The following is a 27,653-nucleotide window of genomic DNA, read 5'->3' as shown; positions in this document are numbered from 1 at the left end:
CAGGTTTGATGGCAGGACTTGTGACCCTGCGGGGGACCCACGCTGGAGCAGTCTGTGCCTGAAGGACTGCAGCCCGTGGGAGGGACCCACGCTGGAGCAGTTTGTGAAGAACTGCAGCACGTGGGAAGGACCCACGTTGGAGAAGTTCATGGAGGACTGTCTCCCGTGGGAGGAACCCCATGCTGGAGCAGGGGAAGAGTGTGAGGAGTCCTGCCCCTGAGGAGGAAGGAGCGGCAGAGACAAGATGTGATAAACTGACCCCAACCCACATTCCCCATCCCCCTGTGCCGCTGGCGGAGGCAGGCAGAAAATTCGGGAGTGCAGCTGTGCCCAGGAACAAGGGAGGGGTGGAGGGAAGGTGTTTTAAGATTTGGTTTTATTTCTCATTACCCTACTCTGGTTTGATTGGCAATAAATTAAGTTAATTTTCACCAAGTCGAGTCTGTTTTGCCCATGACAGTAATTGGTTGAATGATCTCTCCCTGTCCTTATCTCGACCCACAAGCCCTTTGTTGTATTTTTTCTCCCTTGTCTAATTGAGGCAGGGAGTAATAGAGCAGCTGCATGGTGCTTAGTTGCTGGCTGGGGTTAAACCACAACAAGAAGATAAGGTGAGAATAGTCAAATCTGCAGGTTAAAGACATTCCCCCCACCAAAGAAAATTAAAACAAAAAAAAATTTTCACCATGCCCCTAATACATCACAGTGCCTACACAGACCAAGCAAATTCTAACCAAGTTCCACTTTCCTTTCAGATGCAGAAAAATAAAAGCAACAGTCCAGAGCCTGAGACCTCGGATCAGAGTTCTCCATTGCATCTGGACTCTCAAGAGTTATTCAGCTATAGTTTCAAAAGTCCCTTTCTACTGAATTTGCAATCAGCTGTAATAATCAATGTACCACTGAATTTCATCACAGTCACTTTCCACTTGCATTCCTACATGCCCACTACTACAACAGGTGACAAATTCCACCATAACGATGGCAGTCTCCACCATACAAAGCTTTCACATCACAGATTGAAGCTGTTAGTGTCAAAATTCTTTGCTATTGAGCAAACAACTTCCAAAAATTTTGATTATGCAACTAACACAAGCAGTCAGGAATACATGATATTTGCACCCAGAATTAGAGAATGCAGGAGCCATTTCAGGGCTGCTCCACCACCCTGAAACACGTTTCTGAGGATGAGTACCTGAACCTTCACTGTCTTCCATAAAATAAAATTCAAAAAAGTTTCTGGAGGCAACATTTTTTAATTCTAAAACAATAATCCCACACATTGGAAAAAACTAATAACATTATCTAGTACTAACTGCAAATGAGTTATCTCTTTTTCCCCACATATATTTTAATAATTAACATAGCCCTAAATGAAAAAAGATGACACAGACACGCTTGCGACTTGAAGAAATCCTGGGTCTTTTAGTTTAAAGGCAAAAACTCCCAAATCACTCAGGTTTTGCTGTTTCCGTGTGTTCATGTGACATTTCCAGTTTTGGTACTTTACCCACCATGCTGAGAGGCTGGTCTGCAACTAGAATGACAGCCAGGACACAACTGCAACCTGAACTACCAGTAACTGCCAAGAACTTTGCAGACATCTTTTCAGCTCAAGGATCAATTATCTTCTCTGAATTCAACCTTCACAACATCAAAGAAGACATTAATTTTAACATGAAAGATATGTCAAATAACATTAGTGAATCCATCATCATCATCGAGCAATGTATTATCCTCATTCAATGTCAGGTTGTTTTGAGGTAAGGATCCCTGTTGGAGGTTATTGGGATGGAGCTGTGACAGACTAATAAGGGATTTGATTAAGAAACACTTGAAGGTAACCCTAGGTCCTTGCCAGCAGCTCTTGTGGTTGCTTCTGCTCAGCAGGAACCCTTAGGGAGCCAAGGAAGAGCAGGTATGACAGCAGCACCTTGTGGCCAGAAGAAACCACACCAGTAGCAGCTTCCCTCCAAAGCCCCAGGAGAGGGATGTGCCCCCACATGCATCTCCTGCCAGATTCCAGCGCTGCCTCCAGCACATGGTCACCTAAGACACCACCGCCGGTATTGAGCCCCAACTCCCTTACGCTCAACTGCTGCTCTTGGCTACACTGTGTTTTTCATTTTTTTCCTGCTACTTACTACATTATTTCAAACCAGAAGAATCTTGAAATAATTGTCTGTAAAAACAAACAGCTTAAATCTGACCAAGTGACACGATGCACGCTAGAGTAAATGCAAGCGCATCAACTGTATTGCTGTCAGTGGGCGCGAGGTGATGGGACATGGGACAAGACTTCCTAAATCAAAGCAGTCGGTTTGACCTCTGTTACTGTTTCATAAACAAAGCGCTGTTTGGCTTGTTTGTTTTGAGGTTGGTTGGGGGTTTTTTGATGGAAGTGTTGTTTTTTGAGTTCGGGGGCGGTGGGTTGGTTGGTTGTTTTTTTTGGTTTTCGTTTGGTTTTGTTTACACATATGAACTAGAAAACTTACCTATCATTATAGTTTAATGGTTTTGAATAGAAATAAGAAATGATTGCCTTATAAGCCAACATATTGTTTATACTGGTATTTGATTAACCTTTTCTTCCCCTTTCTCCCCTTAACATGCTGAGACTACAGAAAGAAAAACATTGATTTTAATAAGTGTTAACATTTACACAGGGATTTCTGGCTTCTGCCTATGACCACCTGCCTTACTGGATTTGAAGCCCAATCTTCTACGCTGCTGAGTAGCTCTCGTTTTCTTCTATATAACCAAAGAACATTATTTAATCTCCAAAGTCCTATCATACAACCATTGCTCCTTCTATTAAAGAAGGCAAGGCCAAACAAATATTCCCAACACTTGTTGGAGAGGTTTCCAATAATCCTTAGCTTCCCAGGGGACCCATTCTAGGGGTAGCTCACTATAACGTTCATCTCCCGCACCAACAAATCTCTCGCAGAAGATGCTCCAATTCTCAAGTTCAAAGTCACGTGGGCTTTTAAATTCTGTTTACTACCTCAAAAGGTTCTTCTAAACAATTTTATAACCTGCTTCAAGATCTGTTAAGAATCCAGATGGCATTTAGCCTATTCTGGACATTTACAGCCATTTTCCACTTGGTTTTAAACAGGCTAACATTATCTATACCTACAACATAGCATGTGATACTTGTTGCCAAGTAATTGTATGTGCAATTGCTTATGCAGAGCTAAAATTTCTTCCTGTAAATACATTATACATTATTTAATAGTATATATTGATATCAAAGTACCTATATATAGTATCCTTATAAATATATTATTAACTTGCTGCTTTACAAGTGCTGGCTTCAGTTCATTCTCATCTCTACAGCTGCTGCCGCTCTAGCATTGCAGTGGTCAAACTCTAAATTGTACTAAGAAGCAACCAGAAAGGAGAAGGTAGAGTGGAAACGTCAGTAGACACCTGCTTGAGCCTGTCAACCAACTCTTATACAGATATCAGTAAGTCTCTGTAGAAGAGTAAGAATTTACAAGATCAGACCTTAATTTTTTACATGCAAAACAACAGTAAAGCAGGGCAAATGATGACAAATTAAACTACATACAGTAACAATTTTTGTCTATTAAGCAGAATATGCAAATTCAGTCATATATAATGTTATCACAACTCATTTGGTTTAGTTTCTTCAAATACTCAAGTTTTAATGGAATAATTACTCAGAAATGTTGGCGTATATACAGGCAAATATTTAGAGAAGGTAAAGAGGCATAGAAACAACCTTTTTGGATTAACCGTCTACGAGAGCTGAGGATGTGGCTGCATGTGCCATGTCAGTTCAGCTCAAAGAGCAAAGCTCCTTCAGGGAGCACCAATTCATCAAGTCAGTCACTGGTGATACCAGCAGCAAACCCAACTCAGAACACTAACAATTACTTTTCAGCAAATACAGAATATTGAGACATAAAAGAGCTAAATAAGTTAGAGACGCTCTATTGAACTCTACGCACAGAGGGCAGTCTCCCTTGCAGGATCCTGATCTGTTTGCTACCCAGAGCATCCCTCACCACACTGGAATTGCTCCAAGTATATTTCGCAGATCAGACAGAATATTTCCACTTTTTTTCCTAATCAGAAAAACAGAAATATTTCTTTGTTGTTGTTTCAAGAAAACAGAATTTCAGAGTCATTCTGATAAGCAAAAAAATATGGCATACTGTCAGAAAACATTTTTTTTTTATTTCCTTACTTGCCCACACTATAATGTTGGCTGTATTTTTGAAAATGGAACTACTACTGAAAAAAACCTTTCAAGGCTAGTCAGATGAAACACCTTTCTAATGTAAAAACATTTCCCTCATAGCAACAATAACTTCAGACCAAGCTAACGGGGGCAATTTCAAAGTAAGCATGAGAATACCACAGCTGAAGACCCACAGACAGCAAGAAAAAAGAGGATAAAAGTCCATTCCTACTTTCCTTTGATTTGCTATCAGCTATCCTTGTAGTTTCATCTGCCTCAGGAATACAGATTTAATTTATTACCTATAAAGCATACTTAATTTTGAAACAATTATAAAAGTCTAAACATTGTTCCATTTTAAAAGGTGAATGTTTTTGAAAGCGTTTTTCTGTTTTTACTAATAAGCTGTAATGTTTTGCATCTTCACACTAGCAGTGCTTTCTCATTCACTGATATTATTGAAAGTTTCCACAACATATACACAAGCTAACTTTGAAACCCAGAAAGGCATGTATATACACATAGGTCTTCTCTTCACAGGAATACCAGTATGTGAGAGAGCAACTCTTCTAGAGTTCGAGGCACAAAAATCAAAACTGCACATCGAGGACTTAGTCACTTAATACTAACATACAGAGTTCAGTCCCATCACGATGCACTTGTTATCTGCTATTCAATACCGCAAAGGATTTGAGTGTTTCCAATCTATGGGCTGTGGTGTAGACAGGACATGGCATGGGATGAAGCTTTTCCATACCTTCAAAAGAAAATCAATATTCTATTAAACTTTTGAAGACATCTCAAAGGTCCATTTGGTCTTATTTTCAATTATTCTGCAGAGGTGTCAAAGGCCTTTGCAAACATACCAATTTTTATTTTTTTTTAAACTTCCATTAGCACGTACATCTCCATCCGAGACACACAACAGGGTGCATGATTTTCCATCTCTAATACCAGGGAAGCTAAACAACTCTGAACACAGTGTCAGATACCAGGTCCTTGAAGAACTCAAGTTTAACACAGGAAAAAAAAAAAAGAGGAAAAAAAGAGATAGAGAGAAAGACTCAAGCACAACAAGTATTTCTACGTTGTAAATATAAAATTTTTTGCCCAAGCCCACACCGCAAACCAGTAATACTAGTCTTGACTCCAGAACTCACTAGCTCCCAACTACGTGCTCACTCCTTTTAGGCCACATTAACTCAGTTTTAAACTAGAAAAGACTGCCTTCAAGTGCTGCAAAATTGAATCAATCACTGATTGACTAGTAAGAAGGTACTGATTTATAGTGTGCCTGAACTGACCTGAAGTAAGTGACAGCTCTGACTAAAAAAGAGGATCAGTGAAGCCAAAGATTAAGCTCTGTTTCAATGGAAACAGCCTATCAGATACTTTCCTCAAGCAAGTCGATCTTCTAAATCTCAGGCTGTGATTCTGTGAATTACTCAAGAAATAAACAATATTAAAATCCGGGCCATCAAAATAACAGTATTAAAAGCTGGAAGCAGACTCTATTCAAGCTTTTTCATTTTTGCTTAAATTCTTTCAAGGTATGTTGACTTTCAGACTTCATAGTGTTATGTTACTAGAGAACAGGAAGGTATCTGAAATAGTTTATTTCCAGATAGTGCTTCTATACAGTGGGAAATTTATTTAAGCTAAATGCAAGACCACTAGCTTTTGTATTCCCATTTAAATCAACAAGAAACCTCACACTGACTTTGGTGGGTTTCAACATTTTCCCATTTTGCATTTCCTCTTTTGGCTGCGTTCATGAAGAGATGCGACAAGGGGGAAAAGGGCGCAGAGACTGAGAATGTAGCAGAGAAGCTGTTAGCTCAGTGAAAAGTTTTCACTTGTGGTTGTATTTCATATACATTTGTCTTACAATAAAATAAAACTAAACTTTATTACCATAATTTTTCATTAGAATAAAGATATCTAGGTATTATCATATTCTTAGAGGTTATATGGACAGGGTCAGTCACACCAAGTCAGATAACTGTCATCATGTCATGGTCTCAATCAAGGACCAGTAGTGAGCAACACATATTTTAAGTATTTGTATCTAGTATCCTAGTTACTAGACAGCATGACACAAGATTCAGCAGAGGAAACACCTTATACAGAGTTATTCGACAAGTCACCGAAGAGATGGAGGAGAAGGGGTTTACCCTTCATTGAGGCAAGGAGTAATTAAGTAGTCAATTAAAGCATTGTCTATTTTAATTAAGATGACTGGTCACACTAACCCCCGGATAAGAAAAATAAACTCAATTATGGTTAAAATGTTAAATTTGTCCACATCTTTTGTCAGACTTTAGAAGAGAGATTGGCCATAAACATGAGCATATTTATGAAAATTCTCCAGTTAGCACTATGGGAAGCATCAAGAACACAAGAAGAGGGAACTCTTGACCACCACCATGTCAAGAAAGGCACCAGCACATCACACAGACAAACCTTTCCAGTTTAACCTTTGTAAACATACAAGTGAAGGTTTTCTCTCATTTCCATCTGTGATTTTATTATTTCGAATTTTATAGATAAGGCAAAATGCAAACGGTCATTTAACTGTTTTGAATTAAGCATGATCTCAAGTTATCTGGAGAGAAACAAGCATTTTTCTTTCAGTGTGGCAAATCTATTGAGTGAGAGCAGCCATGACCTGGCAGTACATGCCCTAGCTCAGCTGCAAGTTTTCCAGGGCATGCAAAGGCTAAACATACTCCCCAGCTGGAGCTGCCAAGGTCAGGAAATTGCTCCCAACCTAAGGATTGGGACGAATAGAAAAATGTTGGTAACCAGGAAGGTTCTCTATTATACAAAACAAAATATTGGAGAGCACATTTGACTCCTAAGCATCCCCAGGGAATTTATTACAGTGGTTTCTGAAAAGCAAGCATGAATTCTTCCCCCCCCCAACCTCTTTAGACTTTTTTTGTACTCCTCTCATACTATTTTCCTTCCAGAAACCCCACTTCATTAAGTGAACCAAAGCCATCATCGTCCCTTATTCAAGTATCTTCACAAACTGTGCTTGCTCTCACAGCATCTGTCAAGTGTAATGTTAATGATTACAGGGAGACCGAGTTTATCTTTTGGTCTTCAAGTAGGTAGTTCATCATTCAAACTTTGTACTATTGGACTATAGCTAAATGTTATCTGAACTCCATAGTTGTCTAATTTACTTCCTTTCCTCTCTCTTTCTCTATGCATAGTTTTCTCTCAGAAAAATGCAAGCTTTTACAGATTAGGCTTCCCTATGTAAAACTGAATGCAGTGTCTCATACTGTGGGTACTGCTCAAAGGCGTAGCAAGTATTCAAAACTTTGTCTTCCAGAAAAAAAAAAAAGAAAAAAAAAGTTAACAATTATTTTTAATTCATATTTTTGGGCCTGGATCCTTCTAGAGGTCAAATATTTCACTTCTTCCACAAAGTGGTCGCAGTAAGCTAGAAACTAGCAATGGCGAAATTTTCACATTTTCTGCTCCCCTCCTGGCACCCCTGCAGCCCAGCAGTCTATCTTAAGTCAAGGTTTCCTAACAACAACTATTTGTGAGAATTAAGACATTTGCGGATGTGTACTACTTCTGCTGGTTAGGACTGGTCTTCCTTAGGAGGAAGCAATTGAAATTATTAAACTCCACATATCTTAAACCACCTCATAGAAGCTAATTTTTCTCAGTCACAACTTTCAGCATTTTAAGTCCCCCCTCCCACTCCAAACACTATGGAAAAGTGTAACACAAACATACATACCCCCATTCAGATATGTCAGGAGATCACAATCTACATTCTTCACAAATACTTGAGGATTCTAACAGAACACTCATGTTTTAACAAACACTTTCTGCTTTTCTCTTCATTTTTCTTTTCTAAACTTTCCAACGTCACCGCTGCATTTGCCCCAGACCCTGAGTTGCAGCGAGCCACAAAGCTCCCCAGAGCTAAACTTCTTCAAGCCCGCACTGACTCCCTGTAAGGAGTTCAAACTCAGCTCCCAACCTTTCAAGCACTCGACACCAATCTGCTCTGTTGTTCAGCAATCTGTGCTTCCCTCAAGGCTGCATGTAGAAAAAAAGCTAAATTCGTAATCCTTTCTTGCAGAAGCAGATGCCATGCCACCTCAAAGCACAGAGGATTACATCAAGTGTACTCCTCTCCACTGAAGAGCATATGTACAGACAATTCAAAGTATACAGGTTTTAGGGAGATCAAGAGCAACTGTGAGGATGGGAAGGAACCAGAAATCCCTAATATCTTCTTTTCCATTCTGATAACAGGATTTTTTTTCTTGAACTTACTTTCTTAGTACTGCTCTATGACTAACAAATGAGAATCTATCAAAATCTTCCATAAAACCATACAAAGCATATAAAACATTGTATAAAAATGCAAAAACAGCCTAACAAATAAAAACAATAACAACTTCCTCACAGTTACAGCATAGTCATTCTAAGTTCAACTACATTAACTTTTATTTCATGCAAGAAAATTCCACGTGGAGAAGTCTGAATACTCCCTTCTATGCTGATGGCACCTGGGCTACCATGAGATATACACTGAATCATAGAATCATGTAGGTTGGAAAAGACATTTAAGATCATTGAGTCCCACCGTCAGCCTAACACTGCCAAGCCCACCCCCAAACCACATCCCTAAGTGCCATATCTACATGTCTTTTACATACCTCCAGGGATGGTGACTCAACCACTTCCCTGGGCAGCCTGCACACTTAAATCCAACAGGTGTTAAAGCTCAGATTTATTCTTCAGTAAAAAGTTAGTTAGAACTCCAGTAACAGTAGCGAACTACAGGCTCAATGGTGTAAGGGGAATTAGTACTACACAGGCAACTTTAAGAATCCTTGAGATTTAAAAGTGATGACTCAAAATGGCGCATCTCACTCACCTAAACGCTGAGGGCTCTCTCCCTTGAGGAGTTACCTCGGGCGGTGCCCCGACCCGAGGGGGAGTCCCTGACCGCAGACCTGCTGCTCCGAGGAGGACTGATTCCAAAATGTCCTCTGGTGGGGCCCCATTTATACCCTTGTCGAATCTGATCTGTGGTCATTTTAATCCCTATTGGCCAAGAAGGTTACCTCAGTGTACCTGGCACATCTCGATTGGCCAGTTCAAATTTCAACCTGCGGCCTCCAGGGTTTAGGTTTTTTGTTGGGTTTTTTTTCTCTTCTCCCTGCCTGGAGAAGTTTTGTTCCTGGCTGGGGAGGGTTGGGAGTGTACTGCCACACAGCCCCAGCTCCCTCAGCCGCTCCTGATAAGACTTGTGCTCCAGGCCCCTCACCAACCTGGTTGCCCTTCTCTGGACACGCTCCAGCCCCTCCATGTCCTTCCTGTAGCGAGGGGCCCAAAACTGAACACAGGACTCAGGGTGCAGCCTCACCAGTGCCCAGTACAGGGGGACGATCACCTCCCTGCCCCTACTGGCCACACTATTTCTGATGCAGGCCAGGATGCCGTTGGCCTTCTTGGCCACCTGGGCACACTGCTGGCTCATATTCAGCCGGCTGTCGACCAGCACACCCAGGTCTTTTTCTGCCGGGCAGCTTTCCAGCCACTCTTCCCCAAGCCTGTAGCGCTGCATGGGGTTGTTGTGACCCAAGTGCAGGACCCGGCACTTGGCCTTGTTGAACCTCATACAACTGGCCTCGATCCAGCCTGTCCAGATCTCTCTGTAGAGCCTTCCTACCCTCCAGCAGATCAACGCTCCCACCCAACTTGGTGTCATCCACAAACTTACTGAGGGTGCACTCGATCCCCCCGTCCAGATCATTGATAAAGGTATCAAAGAGAACTGGCCCCAAAAATGACCCCTGGGGAACACCACTTGTGACCAGCCGCCAGCTGGATTTAACTCCACTCACCAGAACTCTTTGGGCCTGGCCATCCAGACAGTTTTTTACCCAGCGAAGACTACACCCATCCAAGCCATGAGCATTCAGTTTCTCCAGGAGAAAGCTGTGGGAAATGGTGTCAGAGGTTTTACTAAAGTCGAGGTAGACAACAGCCACAGTCTTTCCCTCATCCACTAAGCGGGTCACCTTGTCACAGAAGGAGATCAGGTCGGTCAAGCAGGACCTGCCTTTCATGAACCCGTGCTGACCGGGCCTGATCACCTGGTCGTCCTCTACGTGCCGTGTGATGGCACTCAAGATGATCTGCTCCATAACCTTCCCCGGCACCAAGGTCAAACAGACAGGCCTGTAGCTCCCCGGATCCTCCTTCTGGCCCTTCTTGTAGATGGGCGTCACATTTGCTAACTTCCAGTCAACTGGGACCTCCCTGGTTAGCCAGGACTGCTGGTAAGTGATGGAAGGTGGCTTGGTGAACATTTCCACCAGCTTCCTCAGTACCCTTGGGTGGATCCCATCCAGCCCCATAGACGTGTGTGTGTCTAAGTGGTGTAGCAGGTCACTAACCGTCTCCCCTTGGATTATGGGGCTTCATTCTGCTCCCCATCTTTCAGTTCAGGGGGCTGGGTAGTCAGAGAACAACTGGTCTTACTACTATTAAAGACTGAGGCAAAGAAGGCATTAAGTACCTCAGCCTTTTCCCCATCCTTTGTCACTATGTTTCCCCCTGCATCCAATGAAGGATGGGTATTCTAAATGCATTGATATAATGCGTTATGTGATATAACGCATTACAGTAACACATCTCTCTGGGAACAGAGGCCAGCTTTAATAAGCTACCTGAAGTCCAAATGACTTCAAAACATGTGCTCTAGTGCTAGTGAGTGCTTTGCTGAGCTATGATCTAAAGCAAATCCAGATACAAAAAAATCAAGATCAAGAATTTACAAAGTAATCAGAATATGGAAGCCAGAAATAAGTATTTTTCATCTCAGTAGGATAAAGAAGTACATTTTTTATAAACATTTACAAGCCTACTGTCTAATGACTGGAGATTGTGTAGTTTCTACTTCCTCAGAAAGTTTCAAGTATTTTCAGAATGCAAGTAAGGTTTCACTCATTACTATAAATTATCAGTTAGAAAGGAAACTGAAGTCTATTTTCTAAAGTTCCTTTTCTTGATCTCAGAATGGCTCATAAACGTGGCTTTACTAGAAGAATTTTGGGTTTAACCGCACATTAGATAAAACGTTTCTCTCTCACTCTGTACAGAAATATTTGTACAATTTTGATGAATAAAGACAAAAAGAGCATGGTCAAATCAAAAATAATGCTGTCACAGCAAAAATAAAAATTCATTATGAACTGCAAAGACCTATTGTGGCACTCAGTGCTTAAACCCAGAAGGATTTTTTCATTTATTAACACCCTGTCCTTGTTCAACAGCATACTAATGAAGTTAATCTAAAGGCTAAATTTCAATTATGAATCACAGAACCGCATCTCTGCTCCCTGATTGCTCAGATAATTTGAATCAAGCCTTCTTCTATACAAAGCACAATGGTTGACTGCAGATAAAAGTTCCCAAACATCAAAAATATTCAGTCCAGAAGGTAAAAATCTGAAAAACACCTGTTTTCACATCCATTCAATAACTCTGTGGCAAAGTAATGATTTCTAATAACTTGACAGACTGCTCGCTCACTTAAAATATGCTGCACAGGTTTGAACAATAAAAGGAACAGCAAATGTTTAAATCTCTCAGGCTTGCAGCCAAGACAAAGTCTTCAGCCAGAGTAAAAAAAGGGTTTCCATTTGCTAAAATAATTTAGGAGAAAATGTTTTCCTCTCAAGTACCTACGATGCATTTGTCCTGGAACAAAACTTGAGAGAACCGCCAAAAGAAAAATCAAGATCAGCAAGAGGCAGTGCATCGCTTGGCAATTAATATGCATGACTACAGACAGAGATGTGGTGTTTCATGACATGTCAACGCAGCTCAAATAAGGAGCGAAGCCGCAGAACTGGAAAAAACACAAAATATGAGTAATAACGACGACCTGGGTCATTTGCTTCCAATTGCTTCTGCAAACCGAAGAGTGATGAATGCTCGCAAGAACGCCAAACCATGTTGCTATCCCATCTGAAAGACTGATATGAAGGAAACATTGCATCTGCTTTTTAACAAGACAATAAAGAGAAGCTGAACAGACAGCCTTTAGTTTTTAGCTGAGAGGACGAGGCACGGAAGGACTGCTCGCTTCTGATGGGGGCAAAAGGAGCAAACGGGAACTGGAACACAGGAAAGCCACAAGTTTCAACTTATCGCAAACCTGGGTCAAAGAAACCAGAACCTTTCAAATGATCTCTCAGAAGTGGTTTCACCATACAGTACATGCAATTTCCAGATAATATAGCAACTCTAGGGTTAATTCCTCCATTTCTCATGGGGAAGGAAACCCAGAAAGAGTAAATGCACCGTAACCAACCGTTATCTGACCATCTCTAGGAGTAAAAACTTCACAAGAGACTTTCTTCCAAACCTAGAACAAGACAGTGATAAATTCCTGCTTTACCGATGCCTATCAGCTCCTGTTCATACTCCAAGAGCGTTAAGCCCACAGGTAGAGAGAAGACTCCCAAGATTTGCTGCCATTCCATAGCACTCAAACACAGGTCAGGTATATTTGCCTACTTTTTCACTGAGTAAGACTTTTTTAATTTTTTTTCTCTTTCAAGTTAGACGAAGTCAAACATACACACCCACACCTTCACAGCAGCCGCTGCACAACTGAAGGTTTCTACTGTCCTAAACATAAATACTTATCTCTACAATTGTTCAATTCTATTTCTTCAGGATATAAGCACAAATAGTGCAAATTTTCTACCTCCAGCCTCAATCTACTGGTACCCCTTTTCACTGCCTTTATTCTTCAAGTACATGTGACCCAGGGGGAAGTTATCAGTGCCCAGACGATCCTCAGACTTTTTAATAATTTTTTTCTGAAGTCATGAAAATAAATGCTTATCATTAAAAAACAAATCATATTTTTTTCCAGATTGCCAAGATATTCATAATGTTATCTGATTTGGCAATATTGACTACTACAACACTGATACATACATACAAAACGATTTGGCAATCGCATCCTTCCAAAGCACAAAATCCTCTCATTGTCAAATACCAAAACAGGCACTTTGCTTTTGTGTTTGACTGGATGCTGTGCAAGTTTTCCTCCATGCCTTAGACCTTAAATAAGCTGTTTCTCAGCAACATGCTCATATTTGTCAGACTGAGCAATAGGCACATACGTATATGCTTAGCAATATGCTGGGTGGAAGTGGGGCAGTTGTCATTCATAGTTTTTACCAAAATACATCTTAATTGAGTAGCAGCATTACACCACAAATGAGCCAGAAAAAAAGGCCAACAATAATGACAGACCACTAGAAATAATCTGTTGTCTTCTGGGTAAACTGTTCAATGCTAAAACTTATTATCTGTAAAAGCACCTTTTGAATCACTTTTGTTTTGCCCTGTGGAATACCTTAATGTTTCTATTGGTAATAAAATTTCTGGCTTGCAATACTGCCCTCGTCTATCAGACTGCAAGAGAAGGGAAGGGAAAAGATGAAAACAGGGAAACACAGAACTGCTGTTATTATTAAACCTTTAAGTTACAGAGTTAATTCCAGCTAAACATTTTTATCTGTTGCACTGTTTATATGAAGTGGATTTTTTTTCTAGAAAGGAAATCTAATTTTTGCACCCGAGCGTCAAACAACTCCATGGTCATCTATATCTGCGCCGACTGTACTTCTGCTACAAGTAATCTGTTAAGCAGCACATCCCCAGCTGGGGACTGTAATTAGGGTGCAAACTGCCATACAATCCCCTTGCCAGATTGATGAAGGAGACCTCTTACAAGGTGATCCAGAAGGCTGTGTTGAGACCATTAATCATTTATCCGTCGAGGAGAATACAAAAAGCTCTGCCACCAAGAGCATTACACTGCAAAAGTATCTTGACAAAACTAACACCTAAAAAAGTAGTGAAGTTTTAATTATAAGGTCAGACACTGGTTACTGTATTATTTTTACAAGTTTTAGGTAAGTTCACATAAAAAAAGAGATATTCAGTTTTCAGACAGAATTTGACACTGATACTTTACTACTCCTTTTAAAAGCTTGATAACAATCAGCTCAGAGCTTTTTCAGCTCTGCTAGCAGTATCCCCAGATAGCAAACAAATGTAATAGTAATCTACAGAGCAAGCTTAAATACACTGCCAGGCTGCCAGTATTTCAACCTGCAACTATTTATTTTGGGGGATTTGAATCTACAGAAAATGCAAATATTTTCTATAATGTGTAATTGCAGATATTGTTAGTACAAAAATTCAATCTACAGTGAGAACACCAAATCTTGAACACCTGCCTAATGGGATCTTCACTGTCCATCCTGAGCACATAAGTCTTGACTCAGCCAAACATCAGCTAAAATTTTTTAAATATGCTTACTACAATGAAATACCTCAAGCATTTAAAGTTGAGTTCAACCTTAAGTGTTTCCCTTCATCATTCTTATTTGATCCAATAAGCAAGCCCACACCATCCTTACAGAACTCACACTACTAAGAGATAAAAACTGCAAAAATCAAGATCACTTACATAGTCTAAGGGTATATTGCTACAGTTTGAAGTATTTTTCTCTGGAAACAAGTTTGTAACCTTCTTTTGTATGCAACCTCATGTTTTACTTACCACACACCATCCAAGATTATCAACATCAAAAGTTTCCTCGCTATATCTATCAGCTTCACATATGTTTCACCTGAGCCCAGCCTGAGGAGGAGCTGGTTGGGCAGGGAAAGGGAAGGAGGTGCGCTCCCCTCCCTTGAATTACAGGAATTTAATAGAATTGCCTAGGAGACTTCCGCTGTTTCAAAAGCAAACAAAATCTATCCTATACAGCTATCTACCAGAATAACAGAAAATACATTTTCCTGTAGAATGTGCAATAGGGAGGAAACTTAATCCAAACACATCATTACATAGTCAAACAGGATTTCCTTACAAACTCCAAAAACTATCCCAGCAAAGGCTAGCTCCTAGTAACTTAACCTAAAAAGCAGTCAGCAAGCAAGTACTTTTTTTTCTTTTTAACTGAAAAAGCCAAATCTAAGTCATTTTCCACAGATCATCAACAAACATATCTGAAATCAAGGGGAGAAAAAAATCTGCCACCTGTCGCTATGAAGTTAAACCAATTTAAATATTTAAAAAACATTCTTGCTTGCAAATTATGATAATTCCCCCACAACTCTCCTCATTCCCTAGAGGAAAGAGGATTTTTTTTCTAAAGGACAGAGCAAGGGAGGCAAAGAGTACCAAAAGCATCTCAGGAGAGAGAAAATCCCCAAAAAATTTTTAGCATCAAGTGCCTTTACAATGAGGATTCTTTTGCAAACATAACTGTAGACACAACAAAGCTTTTCATTTGTTTCTGCAACACTGGGAAACTTCTGATTTCCAAAACCCTTGCTTGCACGAATAAGCACACAAGTAATCTTCTGAATATGCTAGTGAGAGAAGAAAAGCAGAAATAACTTCATTATCATTATACAGAACCTTATAGGCAGCTGTGGAAATCCAAGTTTCTTAAAAATCATTGCCAAGATGAAAAACCATAATCCATTTCAGTGGCACATTCTATCATATATCACTGATTCCCTCAATATTTGCATTTTGCAATATAGCCCGAACTAATGATAAGAGCTCAGCAATGTAGGAGGAGCATGCATAGGATAATTCACGTATTCTAAGCCACCATACCTTTTTAATAGGAGTCAGCAACATTAAAACATCACCTAAGAGAACAGAGCATAACTTGCAAACACAAAGATGCAAACCTGAAGATGGCAAAGATGGAAAATCAAGTGTGGCATCATTTACTGAAAGGCTGTGATAACAATCTAGCAGAGACTTAACAAGAGTTTCAAAAGTTTTTAAAAAGTTCTCTCCGCTGGATGGCCCAAGGCCATCCAGTGTGCACTGCAACTACTAATCCTGCTGTTACTATTTCTTGATGCTTGATCCTACACAATGGAATAGAAAGTATTAAACACAGCACACGACTGAAGTAATGCTGCAATACTTCAGACATTTAGTCAACACGCAAGGTACTAGTATGTTGATCTTACTTCGGAGTAACAAGGACAAAACCTGCCTCTCCCCTTTTTGAGTCTTGCTGTGTCATCACTTCCTGGCATTAATATTGCTCTCATCCTTAGGCAAGCCCTTAAAGACTGATCCTTTATATCCTTTAAAGGGAGCAATTAATGCTGCTATTCAAAGTTTCTGACCTTTAGCTCTCAGTCCCAGTAGTGTTATTCAGATTTTTCTTTTCAAGTTTAGCAGAAAATAGTAACTATTTGTGTCTTCCTGAAGGCAGACATGCATTAATCCTAACCTCAAATTGGAGTCAATTTTGGAAAAGTAATTCCCAAAGTTTTCACTTCCAAATGTGCTCCTCTGCAGGATCAGATGCTTCCCAAATTCTGCCTGCACTTCCAAATCACTTCAGTTTAGATGTTCTGCCTTCCAGAGGTATTTTGGCAAATTGCTTTGAAAATGCCTTTACAGCTGCATAAAGTTTTGCATCCCATACTGCATTCCCCCTCATCATCCTCTGCAGAAGGTTGACTATTGCTATGATTATTTTCAGTGATGCCACAGTACTAAGTTCCATTTTCTCTATTCCTGCTAACACCACTCCCCATTCAGCCTTCCTGACCCCCTTTCTTCTCCACAAAATTATTTACCCAGCTTCCCTGTTGCCTCTTTCAGAAATATGTTTAAGGAGCATCCCAGAATCAAAGTAATATACTTATTATGTGTTGTCTTCATCTAATTTGTATTTTTAAACTGCCAGACACAGAGGCTGATACCTAGAAAACCAAGAAAGCATGTCATCTTCAGAAATGTCATCTTCAGAACTGCCCACAAAGGCATCTTGCATTTTCTTTTCAAAGTGTAATTAATGTATGCTGTCTTTTACAAAGGTGCCAAACACCTTGCACACACACACCCAAAAAAAAACTCAAATATATCCTACCCCTCCCAATAGCTCAAAAAAAAAAAAAAAAAAAAACAACAACAAACAAATCTGGTAATTCTAGCCCATCAATACCTTTCTGCATTAAACCTTTCCTGATAAGAAAGTCATTACAGCTCATCTAGAAGACTGACAAGCTAATATTTCTCTAGACTGAGAGAAAGGGTATTCCACAACCGAGACTCTTCCAAAAAGCCAGGGAAAAAGTTACACCTATTTAAACAGAGAGTGAGCCAGGCTCAGCTAGCGCCGTGCAGGGAAGAGGCAATCAACTTGACAGTAAATGTAATTAGTGTTATACTTCCTGCCAAAATTAGACATGATATAAGCAAATATATCAAATGAATTTGACATGATATATTACCATTGATGTGCCTAAATCTATTAAATGGGGGGGGGGGGGAGGGGTGGGGAGCAGGGGATTGGCTTTTGGAAGGGTGGGAGTAGGGTTTTTTATATTTTAAGAGAAAAAACAAATCTTGACATGCCTCCATCATTTCTGTCTCCATCTTGTTTGTTCATTAAAGTTTCTCCTCTCCTTTGTAGTTCCTATTTCCATCACAGTCAGAGTGACACAAAACATCCACTTTTTGTTGCAGCTCACTGAAATCGAAGCTGCATCATGTCTCTTTTTCACGTCTTTTCTTCCCTCCTTGTCATTCAGAGGCTTCAATCCATTTGCTTTCTGAACACATTTGCAGTCCAAATCCGTTTCTTGACACCAGCTTGCTTGTTTGCCTCTCCTCTTTCTCATTTGCACTCACCAAAACTCCTCCCCATCATATCGCATCCCCATTCCAAATTCCTACCATCTCCTGGTTGTCACTCGCACATCCCTTTTCCCTGGTCCCAATACCAAATTTGCATCATCTTTGCAAACTTCCTAGTACAAACAATTTTCTATCATTTTAAACACATTCTACTGGTTTCCTTCCTATAAACCACACATTTACCTCACCACTCCCTGTCAACTTGTAAAGCTTCTCTATATTTGCTTGGTGTTCCACCAGCTTAGCTTCAGTGCAACCCATTGTCCCAGTCACGTTTATCTTGATCATTTCAGTACACTGACCAAACATCTCGGACTCATTTCACATGTCCCGGAGTTTAGCAAAACAAGACAAAATAATAAGGTACTGCAGCAACCTCTGCGAAGAAATCCTCCCTTACCAAATTCCAGCCTCAAGCTCCAGAGATACAAAAAATGAACCAGAGCATCATCTAGAACTGAGAAGGGTTAACAAAAGCCTCAGAAAATAACTTGAGAGCTACTCTACCAAATGTATGTCTTTAATACCTAATTTAGACCTGATACTGGAGAAGAAAAGAGAATCCTTCCCAGCTCAACACCAAAGCAGAAGTAACAGGAAGACAGCAATCCTCAATCCTCTCAGAGCTGGACCTGGAGATTAATGGGCTTCTCTGTTATATGGAAAAAAATATTTTAAAAAAAAAAAAAAACAACACACACACCCCCCACACACACACCTCCCTTCCCAAAAGAAAAAACAACTGAACTAGAACTGAATGCTTATTTTCTTTTTGCTTCTGCTAGAAAGCAACATTAAAGCTTTCATTTAGAGGCAGCCAAGTTTTATTCCAGAAAAATGACCGCTTTGTTTTGGGGAAATGTAACCTTTTGCTTACTTTGTCTCAGTTTCCATTTTGAATCAAAGTTTTACTTAAAAATACTACAATGAAATCCGGCAATGTTTAGACAAATTCAGCGAGTTCCCAAATCACTTTACGTCTTCCAAAACAGTGACCTTGCACTAGCAATACGCTCTCCATGGACCAAATTGTGTCCTCCCTAACTGGAAGCTCTGCGCCGCTCAGTTTTATGCAGCACCTGAACTTGCCACTGAAGTACTTGAGATGAAAAAAATCTAGGCCAAGCAGAGGTATTTATGACTTTTTTTTGATGGAAAGTTTAAAAATTACTCTACCCCAAAAAATAAGTCTTTAACTGGACTTGTCTTTGCTATTCCAGCAAACACAGAGCGTATTGCTGTTCATCTCCTGACAAATTACTCTCCAGGAGAATACAAATCACCTGTGCTGAGCTTCAGAAAGGCTCTGGAAGAGAGCTCTCTTTCAACCCACTAGAGACAAAAAGGCAGCCACAGAACAGACTCCATCCCAGTGGAAAGCCTCCCTCACTCATAAACACGAGTTTTAATCCCATTCATTAAAGGCTGAATTGCACTTACCTTTATTGTGCTACATCTTCAGGTTGCTCTTCCATCCATCACATTTTTTGCTGTGGGCGTATTCTCTGTTTTATTAACTGTAATTTAATTCAATGCATATTCCTACACAGGACAGGTTATTTTCCTGACTGTTTCAAAACATTTCACGAGATGGAGCACAGATGAGTTTTTAAATAGCAAAACAAGACACACACACAAAAAAAAGAAACACAAGAAGAAATTCTATTGTGTGTTTCTGTTGGGATGGTTTTGTAAAACAAAGTTTGCCATATCTGTCAAGCCTCCCAGCACCTAAGTTTTCTTTCATGAATGAATACCACATACTAAAACCTGATGCTACATGAACTGTACATCATTGCCTGAGATAGTTGCAATCACAGTCCACTGCTTTTGCCTTTACTAAAGCTGTATATTGTGTTTACCACAGATATCTGAAATTAATTACAGAATCTTAAATATTTGCAGCCTACAGTTTTCTAAATATCTCAGAAGGCATACCTTAATGCCCAGGAGTCATTACCCCCATACTGCAGTACCCTCAGCCTCACCGCTCTGCTCTCTACTGTCTGCTGACATCTATTTTGCAATGAAAACCCAGCAATTCAGTGAGATTAGGTGCCTAAGCAAAGATAAAAACATCTATCTGAAGACTGAATACCACTGTCCTGTCATACACATACCAAAAAAATTATAATTTTTTTATGTATATATTTATATATACTTATATATCCCACAATCTGCTATGGCAAGTTACATTCTCCACAATCTCCTGTTCAAAACACAGCAGACAGAAACTCATGCTGCTCTCACCATGTGCTGAAACAAAGCCAATATGAATTACAAGCCATTGTGGGAGATGGATCAGAAACGGCCATAATTATACCTAACAACTGAAGAGATTGTTTCATTTGATCTTTCTTTTGGAAGGCTACACCAGTCTGAAAGAGCCAAATGGCACGTAATATCTTTCTGTCCGTTCTTCACAAGCTGCGGACAGACAAGGAGTCCCCCCTTACTCTGAGCAAGGCTGGGACCAGAAGTTTGCCACATTAATTTAGACTATCTCCAACCTTTCAAAAATACCCACTATTCACTATCAGAATATCCCTTTTCTGCAGAAACACATTTTCTATTTCAGCAACTGAGTCAGGAGGGTGACTGTTTCTCCACTTTTTAATAGTTTTTAAGTAGTTTTAAACATTCATTTCATTTATAAAACCATTTCTTTTCCCTCCCTCCTCGTTCATACTACCCATTCAGGTCACATCACCTCAGCTGAAATACTTTTCATACTTTACTGCACTGCAACTCGGTTTACACGCTCTGCCTTTATCAACAGGCAGTCGGCATTACCAGGGGACATCGAAGCCACTGTGGGTATCGGACAGCAGATTATCTTGCATGTTATTCCATCTCCGCTACCGCCTGCCCAGCATACACGTGGATACCATACATCACACACACACATTCTGGCTCCACTCAGCAGCCCCACAGAAGGCCGGTTTCTAACGCCAAGCAAAGGGGACAGTGCTTTAACAGGCAGGCAACAGGGAGGCACAGCCTACCAGATAAAAAGACAGCTTAGGCGGGTAGGATTTACTACATCACTAATACAGTTTTTACTTTGCTTTCTCAGTGGTCCTTGAATTTCTCTTTCCTCACTCATTTCATACACTTTCTCAAAATAGCTGCCTGCTATGTGAGTGCAGGTGGGAAAAAAAAACCAACCCACCCCTTTTCAAAGTAGCTAGCTTATTTCCAGACGAAAAATATGAGCATTAGCTAGATGAGACTCAATAAAAAAGAGAGAGAAGCAACCAAAAAGCTTGTCCAAAAAAATTAGCAGATTTTGTTTCAGTCAGAATAAAAGCTTAACAAATAAAAATCCATTAGGAAAGGAAGCGCAACTAAAAGCATTCCCAACAAAAATGATGCAGCATGTCCTTAATACTCAATTGTTTAAACTAGATACAGCAGAAGTACAACGGAATGCCTAAAGATGACTCAGTAAGGAGGTATTCAAAGCAGAAATAGCATTACCAGCATGTTTATGGTAAGCTTGCTAGTCCAAAGCACAGTATTTTTTGGTTCTCGTGTTCAAAGCAAGACTGCAGACAATGAGCACTTCTGCTTAGACGCAGAAGTAAGGCAGGATGGTTCGTCTCTGACTCAGAGGCTGGACCTCTGCAGACGCACAGAGCGAGCAGAGAAACCTGCCTTCCTTGCAGAGTTTCTGGTTTTAAATGACCCGCACAACTCTTTTATCCTCTGGCACAAATCCCTGGGATTTTTTAATTTTTTTTTTTTTTTGCCAGTGGTGCTTCACCTGTATCCCCTACCACTTCATCACCACCCTGGAAGCAGCTTTGGATGTGGTGGGATGCACGGCTTCCAGAAGGAGCACTACGGGTTTCAGCATCTGTCGGCACCATCCCGGCCTCGCCTGGCAGTCACACCTGCATTTCACAGCACGCCCTACCATTTACTTTACATCATCTTGGGGCAAACAACAGAAAAGGCAGCTTTACCAATACCTGGAATGCTATGTCAGTAATAAATTAAGATTTCAAAGCTCTGGCAAAGAGCTGGAGTGACATGTGGGCAAAACCTCACGGCGCAGGAGGACACAGAACACACGGAGCAACACGCCATGACGGCACAGAGATTTTTGGCCAGGAAGTCTGATTCCATCTTATCATGAAACTCGATTATAATGAGGCAAGACAGCCCATCCATAGCTTCTTAACTTCTCTGATTTACAGGCAAACCACACGAGCTCTCACCCCCAGGCAGTCCCAGCAGCACGCCCTTTCCTCAGCCACACTGGTAACACAGGAGCCTGTGAACTGTGGCCAAGACAAGACAAATTTCCATTTTCTGGTGTGTTAACAAAACAACAAAGCAGCTATGTTTTGTGAAAACAATGCTTTTGTCTCACCATACTGAAACATAAACCCCTGAGATTCAAAGAAGTTCCTAACGATCAACAACCTAGACATGTACTTTTTGAATATGCTTCAAGGCAGTCCAGCAGGACCGCTTCCCTCACCTACAAAGTGCCCCAAGAAGCTCCCAGAACCGCCTTTGCATCAGGCGACTCCAGCAGACAGGTTTCCGCTTTCCCCCCATCCACCCCATCGATAGCATCGAGCCCCGGCACTGCACACACCATTAAAGCACAGCGTATACCTCTAACGAGAATGGAGAACTTACCTCCCTGAACAAGAGCCTGGAGGCATTTCTATCACCTCTTTAATCTGCAAAAGCATCCCTGCTGCTCAGCTTTCGTAATCCCTTTCAGTTAAGGTACGGGGGCGCAAGCAGCATTGCAGGGCAGGGAAGCAGAACAGACACAGGTATTCATGTTGTCGGTGCAGCACTGTCAACTTGGGGTATTTTTTGTATTTTCTTATCCCACTCTTTGCTTACAGCCTGCACAGCCAGATGAGCTGAGTTGCCTTGGACACCTGGATAGGACCATTCGCATCACAGCACATCTTCACCACGACCCCCTCTGCCCACCCACCAACAGGAACGGGAATCAAAAGCTTCCAAAGTGCAACCACCACCTGGTTTTTCCACTCCCCAAAACCACTCTCGCATCGCTACCTTTGCGCTGTTACTCAGCAGCGAGCTTGGCACAGGGTGCCTGCAGCATCTGGCATGTTTCACCCACTCCAGCTCAGGCTCCTCACGTGCTCTCCTCTACTACCAGCCACTGGGATAGTTGCTGCTGTGCCCAAATACAGAAGGTGCAAGTGTCTAAAACAGGCACGAGAGCTCTGCTCACCTGTCTGAGGGCAAGACATTAAGAGACTGAATACTGGTTAGGGGAAAAAAAAAAAAAAATTACATTGAAGTGCAAGGAGACCTGTGGGAATCCCCGCTTCTTACTCGCAAAACCCAGAACTTTTGTGCCATCAAAGGCAGCTAAAAGCAGCAGCACGAGCGTCTCCTACCAGAGCAGCATGTCAGCAAACACGCGTCAGTCGATCCTTATCGGTAAGGCTTTCTAGTGAAGAGACATCCCTAGAAAGCAGTCACTACAAATACAGTTTTCCTGAATGTCATTACTGATCCAGAAGTAATGAAATAGCAGATAATCCGGCCCCAGGGTACAAATCAACCACCTACCCTAATGCATACAGATGGAGCTCAACAGCTCTTCTGGTCTTCCATTACCAGAGTGAAATGGGATCTCTGAAACACCATCATGGCAAAGAAGAAGAGAAGCTTACTAATGAGTGGTGTTTATTTCTGATTCTTCAGAAAATGCTTTTAAAAGCTGCGATCTGAAAAATTTTGTTTTCACGTATGAAGATGAGCAGACACAGCTTTCCCTCACAGAACCAAGATAAAAAAAGCAGAATGTACAACCTCCTGCTCTTCCCTGATTTTGCAGAAAAGGCTGTGCTGAGAACAGTGTCTAAATACTTTTTGTAATAATCAACAATGAAACTTTACCCAGTCCCACCAAAGAAAGGCGCAAAACTCTCATGACTTACAGCAGGATCGTGCTCCTCTTGTTGATGTTTGCCATCAGTTAAAGCAGTAACTTCCACAATGCTCTAAAACCCACTGGACGAATGTGTAACGTGCAGGCAGGCAGAGTATCTCTCCGCTTCCATCCTTCAGAAAATTTAGCACTTAACACCAAGAGCCTACTCCCGCAAAGACGTGATGTTATGCATTTTGAGCTGACCACGTCCCCACAAACCAGCCAAGCCAACGCACAGCGTCGCACACACATCACACGCCCCAACGTATCCGTACCTGTCATCATCTTCTTTGAGAAGTATCCCTGTGCTCAAGCATGTTACTTTAATACCATCGCTTTCATCTTTGACATGACATTACTTAAACTCCACTGAAATCTTTCCAGAACCTAGAGTTCACCACTTTTTTTAATCAGTTTCCTTAAAGTTTGAAGATTTTACGATTCAAGTTGAACAGCCCCGCGAGGCACCTGCGTGACACAAGGCACAAGAAACAGCAGCTCCCTCAGTCACCATGCCCTGTCTCACGTACTTTCAGCGATACCGAGTTCTAACAGGTACGTTATCCCACTCACCCGCGCACACAATGAAGACCTCCCCCGCACGGCTTCTGTCAAAAATTACCTTCTCAGGAAATCAATTCTTTAAGCTGATTTTTTTGTTTTCGTTAGAGGAGTTAAACGATATATTTCAATTATGCAAAAGAGCTGGAGGCAGCGGTCAGCAAGTACTTTTACGACCCTCATCTATTCTTTTAAAAGCCTTCTCCAGAAACGCTCAGGCAGGCACACGAGTGGGAGAGAGGGAGAGAGGAGGAGGGAAGGCACACGACTACAGCTAGCCCTCATTCATATCTTCACACGAATAAAGTCCAAACTCTCTACGGCTTGACCTTGAATGAATAACGATTCACAAAACAAATAAAGCAACATGCGTGACAAATTCACACTAAACCTTCGGAGTAACGATCGGTTAAGGAAGCCGCGTATTAGAGTGCCTTCTTTAAAATCACCGACTGCGGGACGAATGGAGGGAAAGCGACAACTCCAACACAATTTCAGCGCTGTGACGGGGGGCGGGTGAGTGAAAAAGTAAGGTTTTATCAAGCCATCCCGCGTGACGAAGAGCACAAACCCCAGAAGAGACAGCTCCGCCAGCAGAACCCCGGCTACTTCCAAGAGCTCCCCAGCGGACCGCACTTGGCGGCCGCTACCGCGCCGAGCCCGAGCGGGCGGTGAGGCGGCGGCGGCGCGCTGCCCGAAGTGGCCGATACCTGTTAAAAAACTTCACCTGTTTCACGCAGGCTGACGGTGCTCCCACACCGTCCCTCCCCGCCCCGGGGCGGTCTGGAGGAGCCGGGGAGCCCAGCCCCGGGAGCGAGCCAGCCAGCCCGGGCATTTCAGCCGGAGCCGTCCCAAAACCCGCAGCAACTTCTCCAGCGCGGCGCGGCGCGACCCGGCAGGTCCCCCCCAATACCACCGCCCCCACCACCACCACCACCACGCCCGGGCGGACCCACCCGCTCCCCCGGCGCCGGGCCGGCCGCACCTCCTCACAGCCCGGGTCGCCACATGGAGCCCGGCGCGGTCCGCTGCGGGAGGCGGGCAGCTCTGCGGAGCCGGCGCCGCGGGCGAGCCCGGGCGGGCGGGCGGGCAGGCGGGGCGGCGCCGGCCGCTCCCGCGGGAGGAGCGCGTAATTCCCCTCCTTCCTCCCTCCCCTCACTCACCCGCTCGGCCCCGCAGCGCGGAGGGGCGCGGCGGCGCGCTGCCGCGGGCGGAGCGAAGATGGAGGAGGCTCGGCGGCCGCCCATCCCGACGCCGCCGCCGCCAGGTCTCCGCTCCGCTCCGGCGGAGGAACCGGCGCCCTCTGACGCCCTCTGCCGGGCGGACGCGGGGCGGGCGGCGCTGACCGCGACCCGGGACGGGACGGGACGCGGGACGGCGAGCAGGGCGGCGGTGCGGCGGGCCCGGCGGGGGGAGGCGGAGGCGGAGGGCTCGGTCGGACCCGGGGGGGTGTCGGTGTCCGCCCCCGGGGCCGAGGGTCTCGGCTCGGCCTGCGCCCTCGCCCCGGGAAGGGTCGCGCCGGCCACTTTCCGGCCGGTGTCTCCTGGGCCGCTTGGCCAGGCCCGGCAGCCGTAGGGAGGGAGACACCGACCGCGTGGAGGGGCCAGGACCGGCGGAAAGCTATTTCTTAGCCTCTTCAGAGAAAGAGAGACCGAGTTTTCCACATGCCTTGTTAGATACGCAGCAGCTCTACAGAAGGAGCCCGTCATTTTTTAATTTCAGTTTCAAGTGTGAATTCAGCCCGCACCAAATGGCCGGTTCTGTGTTTTTCACCGGTCTTCTAATCCTGTTCGCCGTGCGGCGTTGCGGACGCTTCCAGGGCTCCCGTAACGACCCCCGGTAATCACTAATAACACTCTCTACAAGCTTCGCCTGAGGAGGAACGTTAGTCCCATTGACTTTCAAAGTCATCTAAGTCATATCTTCAGGAATTTAATTAGTGCAAGAGATCACCAAACTGGCTGAAGTCCTCTATCAAGGAGGCAATATTTATTGATTGCAGGGAGAGGAGCCAGGGTGGATACTGAATCCATCACTTTTTAAATACATGAAGTGAATGATCTCAGTTTAGTTTATCTGCACTGTTTAAAAATTCAAATAGGCATTATTCAGCGCAACCAATGCTTTTTTTTTTTACTCAGTCAGTAAGTTCAGGTGTTATTCAGGAAAAATTAATGCATATATCCAACTCAGCAAATACCAGGTGACTGTATGCACAATGAAATTACTACAATATTTATTCCCGCTTTTCACGCAGTTCTTATTTCTGCGCTGTTAAAAAAGGTTTGTTCGCACACTGTGTGGAGTGTGAAACTAATTATGACTACTGACAATGAGAAATAACTCCACAGACATGAAACTGGTATAAATGAATGACAATCAGGCCCTTCAAGAGCAGTACATGACCTTTGCACTAACACTGCACCCCGGCGATAACCTATTAAGGCTCCGAAAATTAGCTCACCAGACATTTTCCATTTAACAAGAACAATGCACATCATGTTTTAATGGACATAGTTGTATCACACATGTTTCTCATTTTATTTTTCCTTTACAGAAATATTAGATACTGGTAAATCCTAATGCAAGGATTCTTCACAGCGTCTACAGGCTCTAAATGAAACCAGAACTTTCTTGTGCTAGGTTCTGTATGAGAAACAAGTGTTCCTGTCTCAGAAAGCTTCTATCTTACAAAGGCAAGAGGCAGCAGAGTAGAAATGAAGGCAGAGCGACATGATGGTACTTACCATAAGGCGTGAAATCCGGATCAGGGATTGAAACACCAGTTTCCTGCCTCCAGGTTCAGCCCTGCCCATTGCTCTCATAAATTACTAGGCATCTTCCTGGAAGTTCACCGCGGAAGGAAAGTCCACCAGAGATGGCGCTCCACCTGGTCAGGAATGTTCCAGACAAAGTTTTGTGAGAAAAGTTGTATTTGTCAAAGTGGAAACACTTCCTTAACAACAATTTGTTTTAAAAAGGTTTTTCTCTTGGATGTTTCCCAGGTCAGAAAGCCCTACCCCAAACGCCCAACAGTGAGTGGCAGAGGGCACCCACCTGGGCTGCACCAGCCCCAGCTTCTGCTGCCTGCTTCTTTTTTCCATTGAAAAGTTTTAAAAGGTCTCATTTTTGTCTGATACAGAATGGAAATCACCTCTTGAAATGTCAGCAGTTTTTCA

At 42.6% G+C, this 27,653-nt stretch overlaps 1 protein-coding gene across 1 annotated transcript in view; it reads right to left on the bottom strand.

The window, feature by feature from the left end:
* THSD7B (thrombospondin type 1 domain containing 7B) overlaps positions 1–25,675 on the bottom strand; it is a 334,900-nt gene extending 309,225 nt beyond the window's left edge. The window contains exon 1 of the mRNA XM_075028934.1: positions 25,638–25,675. The gene's annotated coding sequence lies outside the window, so the exon portion shown is untranslated. The remainder of the gene's footprint in view (positions 1–25,637) is intronic.
* Between the last annotated feature and the right edge of the window lie 1,978 nt (positions 25,676–27,653).

This window comes from Buteo buteo, chromosome 5 (genome assembly GCF_964188355.1).
Source record: "Buteo buteo chromosome 5, bButBut1.hap1.1, whole genome shotgun sequence".
Lineage (NCBI taxonomy): Eukaryota > Metazoa > Chordata > Aves > Accipitriformes > Accipitridae > Buteo > Buteo buteo.
The sequence above is the reverse complement of the archived record's forward strand: the minus strand, read 5'-3'. Positions and strand labels throughout refer to the sequence as shown.